Below are 19,715 nucleotides of genomic sequence, written 5' to 3' on the forward strand. Positions count from 1 at the left end.
AGATAGAGACAGAGACAGAGGTAGAGAGAAACACTAACTGATTGCCACCTCCCAATTGGGGATCCAACACACAACCTGGGTTTGTGCTCTGACACAGAATCTGAACCTATCACCTTTTGGTGTACAGGATGTCGCACACCAGTCAGGGCTAAATACTGGTTGATGTGAGGTTTTATTTGCTAAGAAATAATTTAATTCAAGCTCATCTACAAAGTCCTAAATAAATGGATTATTCAAGGTGGATTAGATCTCAATGTAAACACCCTGACTTGATAGGCATTAGTTATAGGCTTCCAAGTTCCCATTCTTTAAACCAGTAAAAGAAAGAAAATCCAGACTCTCTGTTTAGCTTCCACATTATTAGTAAACTCTTTGGTGGCTTTCTGCAACTGAGGCTGGGGTGGACCCATTGAAAAACAAGACACCAGAGTCATGATGACTTCAATCTGTGACATTCTAAAACCAAGTTTGACTACACAGTATATAAATTCCAGAATTAAAAACTGATAATTCAAGGCTGAAGAGAAGTCCTTCTGTTTAAAAGCCTCCAACATCTGGTTTGCCCCAGGTAGTTATAGGTACTGTACTCTGTTCCAGTCACTCTCAGCAGTTGCCCACCACCCCCAAAAGGAAAGCAAACTGTCACTGGGAATTCTGGTCACCACACTGCCCAAAGTCTAAGAGATCTGTGTCACTAAATTTCAGCCCTGGGAAGGTGGGGATCTTCTGAATCCCATCCAACAACTCCTCAGCACAAATTGCTCAAAACAATGAATGCCTCATTAATCTGCCAACAGATGTCTATTTTATTTGGTATATTTTCTTAAATCTCTACCCCTGATGGATAGTTTTTTTTTTTTTATTAACAAGTTTTATGCATGGTTTTGTACTCCACTTTTAACTTTTAACCTCTTATTGTGAGCATATCTTTAAGTCAATAAATTTTGTTGAAAGCATTTTCATGGTTGCATGCCATTCAACTGTGCCATAATTCATTTAACTGGTCCCTTATTACTGGCATTTTTCTCCTTTCAGGTTTTGCTATAACAAAATCAATTATAAATAATTCTATCGCAAATCCATTTGACTATTTTTTGACTGATTATTTCCTTGTTATAAATTCCTACTAGAATTATTGTTTTAAATAAATGCACAAGCATGTTTAAAGCCCTTGACACATTTTGTCAAATAAAACAGACTAGTAGCCCTGCACACAAACCCATGCGCAGGTAGTTTGCCAGTAGCTTGCTGCCGCCCTCTAGTAGCTCTCTGCTCACTGCTCCGCCATCTTGTAGCTCCCCCTGCACCCCTCCCCTTGCCCCCCCTCATAGCTTGCTGCCCTGGCCCTTCCTGTAGCTCTCTGCCACCAGCTTGTAGCCAGTAGCTTGCTGCCGCCCTCCTGTAGCTCCCTCCACCCCTCTACCTCCCCCCTCATAGCTTACTGCCCTGCCCCCTCCTGTAGCTCGCTGCTCCACCCTCCTGCTGATCTGTGATCTAGTAGTAACACGGTCAGTCATTATGCTTCACAGCATAACGACCACTTGCATATTACATCTTTATTATATAGGATTCTTGATTGCATCTATATATCAGTCATAACTGACTTTAACATACTTTAAAAAAAATCTTTATTGTTGAAAGTATTATATATGTTTTCTTTTTCCCCCCATTGAACTCTCCCAGTCCTCTCCTGCCTCCCAGCACAGGCCCTTACTCCCTATTGTCTGTGTCCATCGGTTATGCTTATATGCATGCATATAACTCTTTTGGTTGATCTCTTACTCTCCCTCCCACCCTCCTCTGCCTTCCCTCTGAGGTTTGATGGTCTGTTTGATGCTTCTATGTCTCTGGATCTATTTTGTTCATCAGTTTATTTTGTTCATTAAATTCCACACGAGTGAGATCATGTGATACTTGTCTTTCTCTGACTGGCTTGTTTCATTTGGTGTAATATTCTCCATGTCCCTCCATGCTGTTTCAGAATTCAAGAGATCCTTCTTTTTTACTGCTGCATAGTATTCCATGGTGTAAATGTACCACTGATTTTTTTATCCACTCATTTACTGATGGGCACCTGGGCTGCTTCCAGATCTTAGCTATTGTAAACTGTGCTGCTATTAACATAGAGGTGTGTACATTCTTTTTGATTAGCATCTCAGGTTTCTTAGAATATATTACTAGAAATGGAATCACTGGGTCACAAAGAAGTTCCATATTTAATTTTTTGAGGAAACTCCATACTGTTTTCCATAATGGCTGTGCCAGTATGCATTCCCACAAGCAGTGTACTAGGTTTCCCTTTTCTCCACATCTTCACCAGCACTTGTCATTTGTTGATAGTAGCCATTCTGACAGGTGTGAAGTGATACCTCATTATTGTTTTATTATCTATTTAGGTCCTTTGCACATTTTTAAATTGGGTTGCTTGTCTTCTTTTTGTTAACTTGTTTGAGTTATTTATATATTTTAAATATTAACACTTTACCAGATGTATCATTGGCATATATATTCTCCCATACAGTGGGCTCCCTTTTCATTGTGTTGATGGTTTCTTTTGCTTGCAGAAGTTTTTTATTTTGATGTAGTCCCATTTGTTTATTTTCTCCATATTTTTCCTTGCCCTAGGAAATGTATCTGCAAACATATTGCTATGAGAGATGTTTGAGATTTTGCTGCTTGTGGTTTCTCCTAGGACTTTTATGGTTTCATGACTTACATTTATGTATTTCATCCATTTTAAGTTTATTCTTGTGTATGTTTAAGTTGGTGGTCTAGTTTCCTTTTTTTTTTTTTTTTTTTTTGCACTTATCTCTCCAATTTTCCCAGCACCATTTGTTGAAGAGACTGTCTTGACTCTATTGTATGCTCTTGCCTCCTTTGTCAAGTATTAATTCAGCATAATGTCTTGGGTCGATTTCTGGGGTCTCTGTTCTTTTATATTAATCTATATGCCTATTCTTGTGCCAGTACCAGGCTGTTTCAATTATGGTGGCTTTGTAGTATCACTTTATATCTGGTATTATGGTCCCTACAACTTTGTTCTTCTTTCTCAAGATTCCAGCTGTTATACAGGATCATTTTCGGTTCCATATAGATTTTTGGAATATTTTTTCTATATCTGTGAAATATGCTCTTGGTATTTTAATAGGGATTGCATTCGAATCTATAGATTGCTTTGGGTAGTATAGAAAGTTTAATGATGTTAATTCTACCAATCCAATAACATGTTTATATCTTTAACTTGTTTATATCTTCCTCTATCTCTTTTTTCATCATCCTATAGTTTTCTGAGCACAAGCCTTTTACCTTCTTGGTTAAGTTTATTCTTAAGTATCTTAATGTTTTTGTTGCAATGGTAAATAGGATTTTTTTTTAAGTTTCTCTTTCTGAGAATTCATAATTGGTATATAAAAATGCCATTGATTTCTGGGTGTTAATTTTATATTCTGCTACATTCCCAAATTCCTTTATTAAATCTAGTAGTTTTTTTTTTTTTTCGTGGAGTCTTTAGGGTTTTCTATGTACAATATCATGTCATCTGTGAATAATGACAGTTTTACTTCCTCCTTTCCAATTTGGATGCCTTTATGTTTTATTCTTGTCTGATCACTGTGCTAGGACTTCCAGTATTATGTTGAATAAGAGTGGTTGATGTGGACATCCCTATCTTGTTCCTGTTCTTAGGGGAAATGATTTTAGTTTTTGCCCATTGAGTATGATGTTGGCTGTAGGTTTGTCATTTAAGACTTTTTAGTATGTTCAGTCATGATCCCTCTATTCCCACTTTGCTGAGGGTTTTTTTTTTATCAAAAATAGGTGTTGGATTTTGTCTAATGCTTTTTCTGCATCTGTTGATACAATAATATGATTTTTGTCTTTTAATTTGTCTCTTTGGCCTCGATCAGAAGGACTTGCTTCCCTCCCCCCATGAGCATCATAGGAGAGTGAGTCTTTAAATTGATTCTAACCAATACCAGAGATATCTTTTTTATATGACCATTGAATACAAAATAGATTAACATTATCTTAAATGACATGTTTTCTTCTTTATTTAAAGATTATGTTTGGGGAATAAGGGAAGGATTGGGCCTCAACCATACCAGCTCAGAAGGGGATTGATAACCACAGGAGACCTGAGGTGGGACTGGATAGCATCTTTAGCAATATATGGCTACCAGGAAGGAGGACATTCAGGATAGGCTGAGGGAATTCTGCCTACGAGAAGGATTGTGCATGGAGGTAACATTTGCAGGTACATTCTATTTTGTGAGATTGGCATCTTGAATAAGAAATAGAGGTAAAAATAACTTTGAGCACTTAGTCTCTTTCAGCTTGGAAACAGAATTTAAAATACTACACATTTTAAGCTGTTAGGATTTTCCCTATGTAATGCCTTGTAACAACCCTATAAGGCACACAAATTAAATACTATTGTCCACACTTTACAAAAAATAACAACAATAACAGTGTATATTTACTAAATGCATACTACAGGACAAGGATTTTCATGTTATTCTCCTTAATGCTTGAAAGAACCCTATGAAATTGGTACCACATTGAATATATAAGGACAATGAAAAACAACAATTTAAAATAACTTTTAAAATCACAAATTTAGTAAGTGGCAGAAAAGGGATTCAAACATGCTTGTCTCCAGAGAAATCTAAGAGTGATTAATTGCCTTATTTAAAGTCCCCTCAGAGACTAAGTAGTTGAATTGGAACCCATGTTCAGGTCTCAATGTTCAGTGATCTTTCCAGTACCCCAACATTCCACTGCAGCCACTTGGATGCATTTGACAATGTCAGCCCTCATTTGAAGTGCCCAACCCTGTTAAGAGTCCCTCAAGCATAAACTAAGTTTGCTTACAAACATAATGGCAAATCATTGGCTTTATTCCCCGACATCTGTATATGCCACTGTGTGTGCTTGTACCGGTGGGGCCCTGTAAATTCCCACAGACACCTGTTTGCCAATGAGTAGGTGGAGGAACTAAGAGATAAAATAACCTGTCCAAGGTGACATAACTGGTAATGAAAGTAGAAATAATAATATCCTTCTCCCAGAGCTGCTGAGAGCATTATATGCATGTTTGAAAATGCCTTTTACAAAGTAAGCATTCGGCAAATATTAGTAAATATTAATGATGATGATGATGATGATGATGATGATGATGATCCTGTTACTATAATAGCTGCTTCATTAATCCCTGTGTCCTCAAATAAGTACCATTAAAGTCATTCCTTGTTTTACTGGATCAAATATTGCCTGACAGATTTGTAAATATTGATTTTACTGTGTATGAAGAATGCTTCTTAGGTAATTGCTGGTCAGCTAGGAGAAGCTGGCTAACCCTGAGATCCTCAGATTTGTACAAAAAGTACAGAGGCTTTTAAACAGAGGCATTATTTTCAATGTGTCCACCTCACACATATCTTTGGTAAGCAGAGGCACTTCTACTTTTACACACTATGCTTGAACAAGAATCTACTTCAACACCATAGGAAGCAACAAACTACCCAATCCCTGCTGTTTCAAGTGTTGAATGGCAAAATTCTGTGGCAATCTAGGGAACTTCTCTCTACAGAATGTGCTGACACAGTTGCATGGAATTAAATGGGATCTCATAACTAGCGTATTTCATCACCAGCTTGATTTATTTATCGTTGTTCGACTGTATAAATGGGCAGTTTTCCTTCCAGGTGAAAGGGCACTCTAGTAACTGAACTATAATTTTCCAGGGAGAATTACTGGGCCTATTTTAAAGAAAGAGGTCATTTTAGCTGAGAAAAATTAATAGTTTCCTGGTATGTACCAATAAAATATATGGTGTATATATTCTAGCTTGATTTTTCCTATGACCAGTGAATGCAAATAGTGAGACTCTAGGCTAGTCCTCCATTATCAAAGCCATACATTCTAGTGAGACTAGAACCAGACATGGCTCTGGGTTGGAGTTTTGGCTATAATTGTACTGGGAATCACATCACTGCCATGTGCAGTAATCTTCTCACTGGGAAATGAGAAAACAGAGGAAGTCATGCCCCTCAAAGAAACATACTGAAGAATAGGTGTATGTCATTAGTCCCTCCTCAAAACTGTGTGCTGTGTATTGACATGGCCAGGGCCAGTCATTGTCCTAAGAACAGGAGAGTATGGCAGTATAAACTAATTCCTGCTACCAAAAATAAAATAAAATAAATTTGTTAATGAAAACATTGGAGTTTACTAATTGTCAATTATATGAAAGATTTGAGCACCTAAAATATGCTAGGATATTGTAGTAGAAGTTTTACTAACAGTATTGCCAAACTTCAAAGCAATCATGTGGGATAGGTACTATTATTCTCATAAACATTTTACAGATTAGGAAACCAAAGTGAAGAAAAATTAAATAATTTTCCAAAGGCAGATGGTATGAGGCAAAGCTGAGATTGAATTCCAAAATCTATGTTCTTAACCACTAAGGCCAGTTTTTCATCAGCATAAAACACAGGTGCATTGCTATGGACACTAGATCAATACAGCAATTTTACAATGTATTCATGAGCATACTTGTGTACCATTCTGTGTGAACCACTTCATTTAAAAACAAACAAACATAGGAGCCTTAAAAGATAAATAATGTTACCATCACCACCATACAGATAGGGAAACTGAGGCAGAACATAACTTACCCAAGGTCATCTAACTTGTATGGTACAGAGCTGAGACTCAAACTCCAGTTTTTCTGTTTCTAAAACACAAGCCTGCAAGGAAGCTATAAAGATGAATAAAACAGAGTCCATTCCTCACTTATTGTATTCTAATAAGTGAGGAAAGCATATTGGACATGAATCACTAGAATTCAAAATCCAATGTAATAAGTAACATGTGAGTAATGAAAAAGAAGAAAGATAATGGGGTGAGAAGGTAAAGGGGAGGAGGAGGTAGAAGGAAAGGAAAAGGAAAAAGGAGAAAGAAAAATAATACTGTAGAAGAGAGAAATACCATTTCTCTTCATAAATAGCTCCATGGAAAAGGAGGAATTAAGTGCATCCTTAAGGGATGGAAAAGACTTGAATGGATAGAGCCTCCTTTTATTTAGGGCCTGCTATATGCAAGGCAATGCAGTAGGTTCCTTACATCCATTAAGACTGGGTTACACAACAAAAATGTCATTGTTCTCAGTTTGTAGCTGAGGAAACAGAGACAAAGCAAAATGATATAGCCAGATGTGAGTGAATTACATAAACAAAGGCCTTTCCAGGGATCAGGATCATAAATAGAGATATTACTGGAACACATAAATTACAATGGTATTAGAAAGGAGTGCTGGGCCCAGATTGCAAGAGTTCTGAGACACTAACTATCCTATCTAATAAAAGAGAAACATGGTAATTGGCGTACGACCCCTACCCTTCCCATAGGGAGATATGCAAATTAACTGTCAGCCAAGATGGCGGCAGCCAGGAAGCTTGAAACTAACATGAGGCTTGCTTGCTTCAGTGACGGAGGATTCCAACGTTCCCCGCCTGCCTTACCGACCTCTGAGCCTGCAGTTTGAAACATTTTAACAAATATAGAAGCTAAAAAACAACCCCAGAAACCAGCTTTCAGCGAGCTGGGATCTCAGAGCTGGAGTTATACATTGTTTCGATTACCTACTTTCAGCAGCGGAGACCTAAGAGCTGGAGCCTCAGAGCTAAAGCTGGCCCAGAATTAAAAAGAAAAAAAGAAAAAAGGAGCTGTTGGGAGCTTCCGTCACCCGCCAGCCTGAAAACAGCCCTCAGCCCCTCACCCACACTGGCCAGGCACCCCAGTGGGGAGCCTCACCCTGAAGGGTGTGTGACCAGCTGCAAACAGCCCTCAGCCCCTCACCCAGGCTGGCCAGGAACCCCAGTGGGGACCCCAACCCTGAAGTGTGTGTGACCAGCTGCAAACAGCCCTCAGCCCCTCACCCAGGCTGGCCAGGCACCCCAGTGGGGACCCCCACCCTGATCCAGAACACACTTCAGGGCAAACCAGCCAGCCCCACCCAAGCACCAGGCCTCTATCCTATATAGTAAAAGGGTAATATGCCTCCCAGCACCGGGATCAAGGAGCCGAGAGGCCTCCCGGCACCAGGATCAGCATGACAGGGGGCAGCTCCCAAACCCCCTGATCACCCTGCGGCTCTGTGTGTGACAGGGGGTGGGGCCACAACCTCCCTATCCGCCCTGCTCTGTTCATGACAGTGGAAGGCACCCCAACCTCCTGATCAGCCCTGCTCTGTGCCTGATATGGGGGAGCTCCCCAACCTCTGATCGCCCTGCAGCTCTGTGTGTGACAGGGTGCGGTGCCCCAACACCACCCCCCCCCACGGGCCCTGCTCTGTGTGTGCCAGGGTAGAGCCATAACCTCCCCATCGGCCCTGCCCTGAGTATGAGAGTGGTGGCATCCCAACCCCCTGATCGGCCCTGCTCTGTGGGTGATAGAGGGCGGCGCCCCAACCCCCTGATCCACCCTGCTCTGTGTGTGACAGGGGGCCGTGCCCCAACTCCCCTATTGGCCCTACTCTCTGAGTGACAGGGGGGAGCTCTTCAACCCCCTGATGGGCCCTGCTCTGTGTGTGACAGGGGGCAGCGCCCCAACCCCCGGATTGGCCCTGCTCTGTGCGTGACAGCGGGTGGCGCTGCAACCTCCCCATCGACCCTGCCTTGAGTGTGACAGGGGGCAGTGCCCCAACCCCCCAATCGGCCCTACCCCGAGCATGACTGGGGGTGGCATCTCAACCTCCCGATCCGCCCTGCTCTGTGCATGACAGGGGGCAGCACCCCAACTCCCCAAATGGCCCTGCTCTGAGCCCGACCAGGGGCTGCACCTAGGGATTTGGCCTGCCCTCTGCCACCCAGGAGCAGGCCTAAGCCAGCAGGGCGTTATCTCCCAAGGGGTCCCAGACTGCGAGAGGGCACAGGCAAGGCCGAGGGTCCCCCCCTTCCCCCCGAGTGCACAAATTTTTGCGCACCGGGCCTCTAGTCCTATCTAATAAAAGACAAAAAGGATAATTGACCGTACATTCGCTATGCTTCCCATTGGCTAATCAGGGTGATATGCAAATTAACCGCCAACCAAGATGGCGTCCGGCAGCCACACAGCTGAAGTTAGCAGGAGGTTTGCTTGCTCCAGTGATGGAGGAAACCAAGGTTCCCTGCCTGCTGCAGCCCGGCTCTAAGCTCTGAAAGCAACAAAGTTTCAATTATAGAAGCTAAATAAACCCCAGATACCTGCTTTCAGCTGGCCGTGGCCACGGAGCTGGCTCTTAGCTCCAGTGACACCAACAAAGTTTCAATTATAGAAGCTAAACAAACCCCAGATACCTGATTTCAGCAGGCCGTGGCCTCAGAGCTGCAGTGAGCAGGATGGCAACAAAGTTTCAATTATAGAAGGTAAATAAATCCCAGAATTAAAAATAAAGAAGAAAAGGAGAGGCTGGGAGCTTCAGTTGCCAGCCAGCCTGAAAACAGCCATCAGCCCCTCACCCAGGCTGGCCAGGCACCCCAGTGGGGACCCCCCCATCCTGAAGGGGGTGTGACCAGCTGCAAACAGCCATCAGCCCCTCATCCAGGCTGGCCAGGCACCCAAGCGGGACCCCCACCCTGATCTGGGACACCCTTCAGGGCAAACCAGCTGGCCCCCACCTGTGCACCAGGCCTCTATCCTATATAGTAAAATGGTAATATGCAAACTGACCCTAACAGCAGAAAGACTGGGAATGACTGGTCACTATGACACACACTGACCACCAGGGGGCAGACGCTCAATACAGGAGCTGTCCTCTGGTGGTCAGTGCGCTCCCACATGGGGGAGCTCTGCTCATCCACAAGCCAGGCTGATGGCTACCAGTACAGTGGTGGTGGTGGGAGCCTCTCCTGCCTCCTCAACTGTGCTAAGGATGTCTGACTGCAGCTTAGGTCTGCTCTCTGCTGGCAAGTGGACATCCTCCGAGGGCTACCGGGCTGCCAGAGGGATGTCTGATTGCCATCTTAGGCCCAATCCCCCAGGGAGCAGGCCTAAGCCAGCAGGTGGTCATCCCCCGAGGGGTCCCAGACTGCGAGAGGGCACAGGCCGGGCTGAGGGATGAGGGACCCCCCCCCCCGAGTGCACAAAGTTTTGTGCACCGGGCCTCTAGTATATATATAAAAAGCCAGCGACTGGAACACTATAACGACTGAAATGACCAGTTGCTATAATGCCCACTGTGGCCAGTGAACCGGCCCGATTAGGGGGTCCGGCTGGCTGGCCAACCTTCCGTGGCCCCTCCCCCTGACCGACCCCACCTCCAATTGCCCCCACCACCCCAATTGACCTGCAGCCCCACCCCCCAGCCGGCCCTTCCCCTGATCGCCCCCACCTCATTAGGGGGTGGGGTCAACTGGCCAACCACCTGCAGCCCCTCCCCCAACCTGTCCACACCCCAGATCAGTCCCCCCACCCTGATCAGGGGCAGGGACGGCTAGCAAACCATTGATGGCCCCTCCCCCAGGCTACTGGCCACTGATCAGCCCCCCCGACCCCATTTGGGGATGGGGTGGGCCATGGGGAGGGGCTGTGGCAGTAGGCCAGCTGGCACCACCTCCAATCAGCCCCCACCACCCCAATCGGCCTGTGGCCCCTCCCCCCATTCAGTTCCTCCCCCAATTGGGTTCCCGACACCAATCGGGGGTTGGGCTGGCTGGCTAACCTCCCACGGCCCTTCCCCCAGCCACTGACCCCCAATTGGCCCCCACACCACATCCTGGGGCGGGGCTGGCTTGCCCACTGCCCACAGCCCCTCCCCATGGCCAGCCCCACCCCAAATTGCCCCCAATCATGGACGGGGCCTGTGAGCCAATCACCCGCAGCCCCTCCTTCCAGCCGGCCCTGCCCTGATCAGCCCAATTGGGGTGGGCCAGCCGGCCAATTTCCTGCCATATCCTCCTCCTGACTCGATCTGCCCCAGTTGGGGCCGGGCCGGCGGGACCCACCCATGCATGAATTTGTGCACTGGGCCTCTAGTCCCATTGATAATGGAGAGTTGCTCAAATTTCCTAAGAAGGCAGAAAGGAAGTAATGAGAGCAATTTTTAGGAAGATCCTCAGGCATTGGTTTGCAAGGATGAATTGAATGGCAGTAACTAGAGTGAATAAAGATGCTGTTTCTATTCCCCAAGCACAGGAATGTTGGCACAGACCCAGAGGCCTGATTCTGAGGCTGAGCTCTGCCATTGATTAACTTTGTGATCTTAGGCAAGGCATTTTATCTCTCTTGAACCTCAATTGTCTCAGCTGTAAATGAAGATGATAATACAATGTACTTGCCTCACAGGGATGCTATAAAGAGTAAATAAGACAAAATGTGTGAAATGCTCTACTCAGTGCCTGATCCTTAGTAATCATGGAAGCCCCTATTTTGTTTCATGAAAACCTGATACTAACTTGGAAGCTGTTAAAGTAATCCATTCATAAAGTTATAAGGGTCCAGTCTGACATGACTAGAGAGGATCAGAAGAGTGGAAATATAAGCATAACCATTGGACACAGACAATAGGAGTGGGGTGAAGGCCAGGGCTGGTGGGTGGGACAGGCTGGGAGAGGACAACGGGGGGAAAAGAGGACATATGCAATACTTTCAACAGTAAAGTATATAAAAAAGAAAATTATCATGTGGAGTGTTGGGTTGTATGGTTTTTGTTAGACTGGAAAACACTGACTCCAACTTTGTAGTATTTATATCTTTCTTTAAGCATTAAGTGTGCTGATGTCATATCTCCCAAAGCCTTTCCATTTTGAACTACTGAAATGAAAGGTTTTGAGATTAAGGAAAGGGTTTGAGAATATATGAAAATGGGCCCTAAAATGGAAGATTGGGTTTTATTTTTACAGTCCTTTATTCTATGATTCCAAATTACTTGCCTTTCCATCATGTTTTCTGAACTAACATTAATGTTATAAATATTAAGTATGATATTTAATTAAAGGGAGGTTATATGTTCATATAATTGCTGTCCAGGGTAATTAGTCACTTGTCTTAGGTAGGTAGAACTGCATGTTTCCAACACAAACTCATGTCAGCTCTTTGATACATAAATTAGGCCCAGGAAAGAATACGCTTAGGAATATAACATGTGGAGCATGGCTTTGATTTCAATATTCAGCCCACAATTAAAAAATAATTCTACAGTGATGTCAGAGGAATGGCAATGTGAAAGAGCCCCTCGGCCTCTCCCTTTGAAATTTCAAAAATTTAACCAACTATAATTCAACAAAGAAAGCCCTGCTCAACACAGAGGTACTCCTGAGAGACCTGCACATTGAAACATCTAAAGGTGGTTAACCAAGAATAAACAGGGAGACAAGAAGAGAAGAAAGTGCAGATGGCCCTCAGACACAGCCCTCCACCTACGAGCTCAGTGGCTTGGCCTGGAGAGGGGAGGAAGCCAATGGTAGAAGGCACTTCCTTCAGCCAGGAGGAACAGAGAGCTGTGTGTGTTTGTGTGTGTATGGGGGGTGGCCATCTCAGCAGGGAGAGAGGCAAGGGAGCAAACAGTGTCAGAGTCAGCAGAAGCCTGATAGAACATGGGATTCTGCTGTATGACTCTCTACTGTCATATGGGTGATGGTGTTTCAGACAAAGAAACAGAACCACAGAGCCCTACTTTCGCTTGAACTCCCAAAACTCCCCTCCCATTGCCCCTGGAGTTGGGTGCAGGAGCATATCTATAAACCAAGAGCTTTTGCAGTAGAACTGCTATTTCCCTCTTTGATTGATCCCCAGGAAAGGTGCTTGGGGTGGGACCCCATGAAGGTCAGGAGTCACCATTACAGTGAAGGAAAACCAAATCCTACCCCCAAGGAGCACTGCTGTACTATCTTATGGAAGCTGTGGAGGTCAATACTGGGAGATCATGGAGGTAAAACACCTTGCGAGTCAGCACCATTTACTGGAAAGTGGTAGAAAGACATCTTCAGAGAAAGCAGTATAGGATATATATATATATATATATATATATATATATATATATATATATATAAATGTGTAGGTAAAGGAGAACAGCAAACACCATGAATAACCATAGTAACAAGGGCGACCAGAAAGAAAATGAAAAATTCCCAGAAAGCGAGCTGGAATACATGAAAATATGTGATATAAATGACAGATATTTAAAGATTACAGTTCTGAAAATACTCAATGAGATGTGAGAAAATATAGACAGGAAATTCAGTGCACTCAGAAAACAAATCAATGAACAAAACCAGTACTTTACCAAAGAAATTGAAACTTTACAAAAGAACCAATCAGAAGAATGGAATAGACTTTTGAACCTCAGAGGGAAGGCAGGGGAGGATGGGTAAGCGGGAGAGGGGGGTGGGTGGGTGGGAGGAGATTAACCAATAAACATGTATGCATATATGCATAACCCATGGACACAGATAATAGGGTGGTAAAGGCCTGGGGTGGGGAGCAGGGGCAGGATAGAACAGGTCAATGGGGGAAAAAGGGGAACATATGTAATACTTTTAACAGTAAAGATTCTTAAAAAAATCCTAGAAATGAAGCATGCATTTAAAAAGATTAAGAGTGAACTACTGAGTATAGAAAACAGAACCAACCAGATGGAGGAAAGAATTAGTCATACCAAAGATAGGAATCAATAAATGATGCCGAGGGAAGAAGAGAGACCTGAGCATAAACTGTTATTTATTTATTTTTTTAGACAACATGATTGTATATATAGAAAGCCCTAAAGAACCCAACAAAAACTATTTGAAACAATAATGAATACAGTCAAATTGTAGGGTACAAAATCAATGTGAAAAATCCATTGCCTTCCTGCATACTAACAACAAAACTTCAGAAAAAGAAATGAAAAACAAACAAACAAAAAACAACAACAAAAAACAATTACTTTAGCAATTTAAACCAAAAGAATAAAATACCTAAGGATAAACTTAACAAAGAATGTGAAAGACCTATTAGTATATACTGAAAATTGCAAAGCATTATTAAAAAAAGATTGAAAGACTGGAGTAGCAATACTTATATCTGAGAAATTAGACTTCAAAGTGAAGGCCATAACAAGAGATAAGGAAGGCCACTTCATAATAATACTAAATGGAGCAATTCAACAAGAAGATATAACTTTGGTAAACATATATGCACCCAATACAGGAGCACCCAAATACATAAAAAAAAACCTTCTGGAGGATATCAAGGGAGAGATTGACAGCAATACAGTCATAGTAGGGGACTTTAATACCCCACTGACACCACTGGATAAATCCTCTAAACAAAAAATCACCAAAGAAACAGCAATCCTAAATGACTCACTAGATCAGATGGAATTAATTGACATCTTCAGAACATTTCATTCCAAAGCCACAGAATATACATTCTTCTCAAGTGCACATAGGTCATTTTCAAAGATAGACCACATATTGGGACACAGGCAAAGTCTCTTCAAATTTAGGAAGATAGAAATCATATCAAGCATCTTCTCACATCACAATGGCATAAAAGTAGAAATCAACTACAATAAAAAAATCAAACACCTGGAGGCTAAATAGCATGCTATTAAACAATGATTGGGTTACCAAAAAGATCAAAGAAGAAATAAAAAGCATCATGGCAACAAATGGCAATGAAAACACAACAATCCAAAATCTATTGGACACAGTGAAAGCAGTCTTGAGAGGGAAGTTCATAACTCTACAGGCCTACCTGAAAAAAGAAGAAAAAATGGTAATAAATTATCTAACCCTTACAACTCAAATAGTTAGAAAGAGAGCAACAAGAAAAGCTCACCAGAAGCAGAAGGAAGGAAATAATAAAGATCAGAGCAGAAATAAATGACGTAGAAACCAAAAAAAACAAACAAACAAAAAAACCCCAATACAATAGATCAACAAAACGAAGAGCTGGTTCTTTGAAAGGATAAACAAGACTGATGACACTCTAGCCAGGCTCACCAAGAAGCAAAGAGAGAGGACCCAAATAAATTCAGAAATGAAAGAGGTGAAGTAAAAAATGATCACACAGAAATACAAAGGATTATAAAAAAATACTATGAACAACTCTATTCCAAAAAAAATGGACAACCTAGATGAACATATTCTTAGAAAAATACAAACTCCCAAAAGTTTATCAGGAAGAATAAAAAACCTGAATAGGCCTATAACTACTGAAGAAATTGAAGCAGTGATAAAAAATCATCCAGCAAACTAAAATACTGGTCCGGATGGCTTTACATGGGAGTTCTACCAAGCATTCAAAGAACTAAAACCTATCCTCCCCAGACAATTCCAAAAATTTCAAGAGGAAGGCACACTTCCAAGCTCTTTCTATGAAGCCAGCATTACCCTAACTCCAAAACCAGATGAAGAAACCACAAAAAAAGAGAACTACCGCCAATATCCTTGAGGAATATTGATGCTAAAATCCTCAACAAAATTCTAGCAAATTGGATTCATTATATTAGAAAGCTCATACACCATGAGCAAATGGGATTCATTCTGGGGATGCAAGGATGGTACAATATCCACAAATCAATAAATGTGATACATCACATAAAAAATTGAGAGACAAAAATCACATAATCATATCAATTGATGCAGAAAAATCATTTGACAAAATCCAACATCCTTTATTGATAAAAACCATCAGCAAAGTGGGAATAGAGCAGCGGTTCTCAACCTGTGGGTTGTGACCCCTTTGGCAGTCAAATGACCCTTTCACAGGGGTCACCTGAATATCAGATATTTACATTATGATTCATAACAGTAGCAACATTACAGTTATGAAGTAGCAACGAAAATAATTTTATGGTTGGGTCACAATATGAGGAACTATATTTAAAGGGCCAGAAGGTTGAGAACCACTGGAATAGAGGGATCATACCTCAACACAATAAAAGCCTTATATGACCAACCTACAGCCATCATCATACTCAATGGGCAAAAAACTAAAACCATTTTCCTTAAGAACAGGAACAAAACAGGGATGCCCACTTTCACCACTCCTGTTCAATATGGTACTGGACATGCTAGCCATAGCAATCAGACAAGAAGAAGAAATAAAAGGCCTCCAAATTGGAAAAGATGAAGCAAAACTGTCCTTATTCACAGATGACATGATATTATACATACAAAACCCCAAAGACTCCATCAAAAACTACTAGACCTAATAAATGAATTCAACAATGTAGCAGGATACAAAATTAACACCCAGAAATCTATGGCCTTTTTATACACCAATAATGAACTCACAGAAAGAGAAACGTAAAAAACAATCCCAGTTACCATTGCACCAAAAAAATTAAGATACCTAGGAATAAACTTAACTAATGAGGTAAAAGACCTATACTCTGAAAACTACAGGACATTGAAAAAGGAGATAGAGGAAGACATAAACAGATGGAAGAACACACCATGTTCATGGATTGGTAGAATCAACCTCATTAAAATGTCCTTACTACCCAAAGCAATCTACAGATTCAATGAAATCCTCATTAAAATACCAACGGCATACTCCAAAGATCTAGAACAAAGGCTCCAAAAATTCATCTGGAATAATAAAAAGACCCGAATAGCCACAGCTATCCTGAGAAAGAACAAATTTTGAGGGATCACAATACCAGATATCAAGCTATATTACCAAGCCACGGTTCTCAAAACTGCATGGTACTGGCACAATAACAGACATATAGACCAATGGAACAGAACAGAGAACCCAGAAATTGACCCAAGCCATTATGCTCAATTGATATTTGACAAAGGAGGCAAGAGCATACAATTGGAGTCAAGACAGTCTCTTCAATAAATGGTGCTGAGAAATTTGGTCAGATACATGAAAAAGGAAAGAAAGAAAGAAAGAAAGGAAGGAAGGAAGGAAGGAAGGAAGGAAGGAAGGAAGGAAGGAAGGAAGAAAGAAAGGGAGAAAGAAAGAAAGGGAGAAAGAAAAAAGGAAAGAAAGAAAGAAAGAAACTAGATCACTAACTTACACCATACACAAAACCAAACTCAAAATGGCTAAAAAATTTAAATATAAGATGGGAAACCATAAAAATCCTTCAGGACTCCATAGGCAGCAAAATAGCAGACATGTGTCATAGCAATATCTTTACCAACACAGCTCCTAGGGCAATGGAAGCTAAGCAGAAAATAAACAAATGGGACTACAACAAAATCAAAAACTTCTGTACAGCAAAAGAAACCATCAACAAAACAGCAAGAAAGCCCACTACATAGGAGAACATATTTGCCAATGCTATTTCAGATAAGGGTTTAATCTCCAATATTTACAGAGAACTCATACATCTTAACAAATGGAGAAGATAAAGGATCCAATCAAAACATGGGCTAAGGACTAAATAGACCTGTTTCGAAAGAGGACATACAGAAGGCCAAGAGACATATGAAAACATGCTCAAAGTCACTAATCTTGCAAGAGATGCAAATCAAAACAACAATGAAATACCATCTCACACCTGTCAGAATGGTTATCATCAACAAATCAACAAACTTTCAAGTGCTGGCGAGGATGTGGAGAAAAAGGAACAATCATGCACTGCTGGTGGGAATGCAGACTGGTACAGCCACTGTGGAAGATAGTATGGATTTTCCTCAAAAAATTAAAATGGAACTCCCATTTGACCCAGTAATCCCACTTCTAGGAATATATCCCGAGAAACCAGAAACACCAATCAGAAAGGATATATGCACCCCTATGTTCATAGCAGCACAACTTACAATAGCTAAGATTTGGAAACAGCCTTAGTGCCCATCAGCAGATGAGTGGATTAAAAAACAGTGGTACATCTACACTATGGAGTACTATGCTGCTATAAAAAAGAAAGAACTTTTACCATTTGCAACAGCATGGATGGAACTGGTGAGCATTATGCTAAGTGAAATAAGTCAGTCAGAGAAAGATAAATATCACATGATCTCACTCATTTGTGGAATATAATGAACAACATAAACTGATGAACAAGAATAGATTCAGAGACAAATGGCAGGGGAGGGAGGGTTAGAGAGCAACCAAAGGACTTGTATGCATGCATTAGATAACCAATGGACACAGACACTGGGGTGGTGGGGGCTTGTCTGGGGTGGGAATGGCTTGGGGGGGGGGAGGTCAAGCGGGGAAAAAGGAGACATGTAAAATTTTAGACAATAAATTAAAAGAGAGAGAGAGATTGAAAGAAACACACAAAAAATGGAAAAATATCCCATGTTCATGGATTGGAAGAATCAACATAGTTAAAATGGGCATATTGCCTGAAACAAGATACAGATTTGATGTAATCCCCATAAAAACCCCAATGTTGTTTTTAAAGAAAGAGAACAAGAAATCATTAGATTTATATGGAACCACAAAAGACCCTGAATATCCAAAGCAATCTTGAGGGGTGAAAAAACGAGGCTGGAGATATCATACTACTTGTCTTCAAATTATACTACAGAGCTACGATAATAAAAACTGCATGGTATTGGCAGAGAAACAGACACACAGATCATTGGAACAGAATAGAGAGCTCAGCTATAAAACCATATGTATTGGACAGGTCATTTTTGACAAAGGATCCAAAAACACACAATGGAGTAAAGATAGTCTCTTCAATAAACGATGCTGAGAAAACTGGAAAGCCACATGCACATGAATGAAACTGGATGTACAAAAGTTAATTCAAAATGTATCATGACCTAAATATAAGACCTGAAACAATAAGTTGCATAGAATAAAATATAGCTACCAAACTTATGGACCTTGGTCATAGAGAACATTTTATGAACTTGACCCCAAAGGCAAGGAAGGTAAATGGAAAAAAAAAATAAATGAATGGAACTATATCAAACTAAAACCTTCTGCACAGCAAAAGAAACTGACAAGAGAAAGAGGCGGCCAATGAGATGGGAGATATTTGTAAACATTAGCTCCAACAAAGGTTCATTTTCCCAAATATATTAAGAACTCATAAAACTCAACACCAAACAACCCAATCAAAAAGTGAGCAGAGGATCTGAAAATACACCTCTACCAATAAGACATACAAACTGCCATTAGATATATGAAAAGATGTTCAAACTCACTGGCAATTAGGGAAATGCAAGTCAAAGCTACCATAAGATATCAGATCACACCTGTTAGTGTGGCCATTATCAGTAAGACAAACAAAAACAAGTGTTGGAGAGATTGTGGAAAAAAAAGGAAACCCTCATTCATTGTTGGTGGGAATGTAGACTGGTACAACTACTACGGAAAGCAGTCTGGCAACTCCTCAAAAATTTAAGAAAGAGCTACCATATGACCCAGCAATTGCTCTCCTAGGTAGATACCTGAAAAGATAGAAATCATGTATTCGCAAAGATATATGCACTGCTGTGCTCATTGCAGCATTATTCACCATGGCAAATACATGGAAACAACCAAAGTATCCTGTAATAGAGGGCTGGATAAAGAAAATGTGGTACATATACACAATGCAATACTATTCAGCCATAAGAAAGGATGAAATAGATCTATTTGCAAAAACATGAATGAGCATTGAGAACACTATGCTAAGTGAAATAAGTTAGAAAAAGCTAAGAACCATGTAATTTCACTCATATGTGGGATATAAAACTGAAATTCGTGGACACAAACAGCAGTGTGATGGTTGAGGGGGTGAGGGGAGAAGGGATTCCTAATATGTGGTAACAGGAGAAGATTTGACTTTG

The 19,715-nt window shown here is 41.4% G+C and overlaps 1 pseudogene; it reads right to left on the reverse strand.

The window, feature by feature from the left end:
• Positions 1–279: 279 nt before the first annotated feature.
• LOC118654389 lies at positions 280–3,078 on the reverse strand (annotated as a pseudogene).
• Positions 3,079–19,715: the final 16,637 nt, after the last annotated feature.

This window comes from Myotis myotis, unplaced genomic scaffold, assembly GCF_014108235.1.
Source record: "Myotis myotis isolate mMyoMyo1 unplaced genomic scaffold, mMyoMyo1.p scaffold_m19_p_4, whole genome shotgun sequence".
NCBI classification, from domain to species: Eukaryota; Metazoa; Chordata; class Mammalia; order Chiroptera; family Vespertilionidae; genus Myotis; species Myotis myotis.